Source organism: Mus musculus, chromosome 4, assembly GCF_000001635.26.
Source record: "Mus musculus strain C57BL/6J chromosome 4, GRCm38.p6 C57BL/6J".
Classification (NCBI taxonomy): Eukaryota; Metazoa; Chordata; class Mammalia; order Rodentia; family Muridae; genus Mus; species Mus musculus.
This window is the reverse complement of record NC_000070.6, coordinates 92187964-92192350: the sequence shown is the minus strand read 5'-3', so window position 1 is coordinate 92192350 and position 4387 is coordinate 92187964. Positions and strand designations below refer to the sequence as shown.

Sequence of the window (4387 nt, the reverse complement as noted above, 5' to 3'; positions counted from 1 at the left end):
CTGTATTTATTTACAGATGGCATGATCCCACACTGTACCAGAAAACTCTGAAACATGCAGGCCTGTCAGAAAAGTTGTAAGATCAGTTTTCAAAACTCAGTATCTTTCCTATATACCATTAATGAACTTGCAGAGACAAATATGGAAATACATACCAATAAATTTTTCTTAAAAATTAAAATCTATCTATATACCTAACCGAAGAGGTAGAATAATTCTACAATAAAAGCTTTAAACACTGAAAAGAAAAAGCAGAAGAAGATACCAGGTAATGGAAAGACCTTACATGTTTCTGAATTGATATGATGAAAATGACTATATTATTGAACGTGGTATGCAAGTTTGAGATTATTTCCACTAATTCTCTAAAGATATTCTTCTACTCCTCTTTACATAAGTAAAACAAATAACAAAACAACCACAAACAGTTACACACAGTTATTGCCACCTAATTTTTGACAAAGATAACAAAAATAATTGTGGGAAGGCAAAAAAACCAGCTTCTTTTTTTTTTTTTGATTCTAGTTCATTTATTTATAATTCATTTATTTATTGGTAAAATGTAGGAACTTTAAAATGTTCATACCATGATTTATTACAGGAGTTGCTCCCCAAAAATGTTACTCATAGCTGGATTGAGAGAGTATTTGGGAAATGTGGCAATGTGGTTTACATAAGTATTCCACATTACAAGTCTACTGGGGATCCTAAGGGATTTGCCTTTGTGGAATTTGAAACAAAAGAGCAAGCAGCAAAAGCCATTGAGGTAAGTACTTCTGTGGGACCCTGAAAAGTAAAGAAAAATAAAGAAAAAGCACAGGGTTAGCAAGAGTAACAAATTCTGCAATCAATCTTTTCAGTTTCTGAACAACCCACCAGAAGAAGCACCTAGAAAGCCTGGTATATTTCCCAAGACAGTGAAAAACAAGCCCATCCCTTCCTTACGAGTAGCTGGTGAGTGCTTACTTAGAGTGGCCAAGTAAACAATAAACTAATGACTGTAAATAATAAAACTATGTTGTTACAGAAGAGAAGAAAAAGAAGAAAAAGAAAAAAGGCAGAATAAAGAAGGAAGAGAGTGTGCAGGCCAAAGAGTCGGCCGTGGACAGCAGCAGCTCGGGCGTGTGTAAAGCCAGGAAGAGACCAAGGAAGGCCTCTGAGGGCTCTGAAGCAGAAACCCCGGAAGCTCCAAAGCAACCTGCAAAGAAAAAGAAGAAGCAGGACAAGGTGGAAGCATCCAGCTTACCTGAAGCCAGGGCAGGGAAGAGGGAGAGGTGCAGCGCCGAGGACGAAGACTGCCTCCCCCCAAGGCCAAAAGCAAAGAAAAGGGCTCAGAAGGATGGCGTCGGCCAAGCAGCTTCCGAGGTCTCCAAGGAGAGCAGAGGTACCATGCATGGCAGTAAGGTTACAAATGTTTTAACCAGTTCACACAACGGACTTACGGAAATCTTTTTTCTAGACTTAGAATTCTGCTCTACTGAGGAGGAGAAGGAGACAGGAGACAGAAAAGGTGACTCGCTCTCAAAGGTGAAGAGGAAGCATATGAAGAAACACAAGGAGAGACATAAGATGGGCGAGGAGGTTATACCACTGAGAGTGCTGTCCAAGTAAGTGGCCACTGACACAGGTCCAAAAAACCAGCTTCTTAAAGAAATCATATTGGTAAAACTGAGACATACTTTCAAAATAATCAAAGTAGATTTATATATCTCCTACTCTATAAAATTTCAGTTAAAAAGGATCCACACTCCTAATACAAAAGATGAAATTACTAAATGAAAACAGAGGTAAACATATTTATGATATCAGCATAATGAAGAACATTATGAATAAGACACCAACAACACAAGAAATAACTTGAAGCCTAACAAATGAAAGTATATGAAATATTAAAACTTCCACAAAGCAAACTATCAAAACATGAGCAGCTTACAGATAGATGAAAATGTTCACTGAATATTATCAAATAAGGTTAGTATCTAATGTACTCATACACAGAGAGAGACAGAGACAGACACACACACACACACAGAGAGAGAGAGAGAGAGAGAGAGAGAGAGAGAGAGACAGAGACAGAGACAGAGACAGAGACAGAGAAAGACAGAGAGACAGAGAAAGACAGAAAGAGACAGAATGAATCACAAAAATAAAACATGTAGAACATATGGTAAAAACCTTTAATCCCAGCCCTTCAGAAGCATAGGCAGGTGGATGGCTGTGAGTTTGTGGCAAGCCTGGTCTACATAGTGAGTTCCAGGATAGTTAGAGCTACCTACATACTCACCTCGTTTCATACTCACCAGTTATCTCCAGTACATCCTCCTCCTAAAAAATAAAACCTTACACACCTAACATTCATATATCAACTCACCAAGAAAAAAGAAAAATAACCATTATGTTAAAACATATGCAATACCCTTAGCCACACAACTCTGTGAAGTAAAGACACCACCAAGAGAACACATCTCACTGTAGCCACATGACTAGCACTAAGAAATTAGCTAATAAATGCTGACAAAGTTGTGGGTAAAGAGGAACCTTCAGTCACTGCTGTTCAGAGTGTGAGCTGAAGCAGCCCCTATGCAAATCAGTGTGGAGTATTTCCATCTGAACTGTGAACCAGACTATGCTATCCTAGTCTAAGGTCAATGTTATATATTACTTATAATTAAGTACATTATACTCTACTAGAGTGGAGGCAATATCTATGCAGCTGCACTTCATCAAGGTGGCCATACCCTGAAATCTAGCAAACCTATGGAATTTAATCTTCTAAAGTAACTCTCTGACATTTTAACTCTAAGGTAGATAAAAAAGTAGTGATTCTGATTCCAAGGACTTCTACCATCTGCACCCTTTTCATGACTCTGTAATTGGCTGGCCAAATGGCTCCTTTACCTAATGTAACAGAGGGCAAGAAACACCATGCCACTTTGAGCCTTGGAGTTCATAAGCCTTGCAGGTTTATGCTTGCTTACATCTTTCCTACAATCATTACATGCCACAAACTGATAGCCCCATTTTAGCAATGCTTACAAACCCACATGAAAAAGAGATACACGAAGCAATTAGCAAGCACTGACCATTATAATGGGCAGAACCACAGATAAAGCATCATCTTTTAAAATCAATTACTTCAGGATAGTCTGTTATTATAAAGATAATTATATGGCATTATGTTCATCATATACAAAGATGGAAATGTAAAATTATCCATAAGCATTCAATAGGTGAGGTAAAAAATAGGAAGATATATGCATTAGGGAAAGCTGAAGACCAATGATTCTCAGCTAAGCATTTATTATTTCTATTGATTTGTTTAGCATTGTATAAATGAATGATTGTCTGTATGGGTTCATATGACATAGTGTTCTTGTTGAGGACACAGGATAATTTTGTAGATTCAGTGATCTCTATCTATCTTTATGTGGGTTCCTAACATCTTTCTCAGGCTTTGGTGTTAGTACCTTATCTGCTAAGCCATTACCCAGCCTGCAGTACACCCAAAATTCTTATACTGCATTTAGGTATTATAAAAGTGATATATTAGCAAGACAAGGGCAGAAATCTAAACTTTTTTATGCACTGGGATCATATGGTATTATTCTCATTAGTCACTAACCTTCAAATCACTCATAAACATGTTATTCCCTCTGTACAATGCATTTTTTGATGGAGTCAGAGCAGTTGTTGCCATATTGAAAGAAAAAAAGAAAGGAAGGAAGGAAGAAAGGAAGAAAGGAAGGAAGGAAGGAAGGGAGGGAGGGAGGAAGGGAGGGAGGGAGGGAGGAAGGGAGGGAGGGAGGGAGGAAGGGAGGAAGGAAGGAAGGAAGGAAAACAGAATAGTAATGGATCACTAAGAAGCCATAGGAAATCTTAGGTGGTTTTTATTTGATGACTGACTGACCCCTAAGACCAGGAAACAGAATATTTGTCCAAGCCTATTTGCAATACCTTTTCTCACCCTCCAGCACTATTTTTCAACTACTAGAACACTACTTCAGTTCACATATGAAGAAAGATTATTTTATTACTATTTATTATTATTATTATTATTATTATTATTATTATTATTATTAATTTTGTATAAAAATTCTATTTCTCAAACATGTTTTATCCATAAGAGGAACTCTCATTAAAATTTACCCAGTTTCTATCTCAGTATCCAATGCTGTGCTGATGCTAACACATATGTATAGATGAACATATACTATGATGCAAGCTGAAATTTGACTGTATTAAACTGTGAAGGCACTACAATATCCAGATTTGATATTAACTGTCATATCATTTTTCATATCATCATAAAAAGGTAATGAATGTTATGATTCCTTGAGCCTACTAGAATCCAGCAATTGCACAGGCCACACATAAATTATTCTGTTAG

General features: G+C 37.1%; 1 pseudogene; it reads left to right on the top strand.

Annotated features, from left to right (window-relative positions):
• Nucleotides 601–1608, top strand: Gm12666 (predicted gene 12666; annotated as a pseudogene).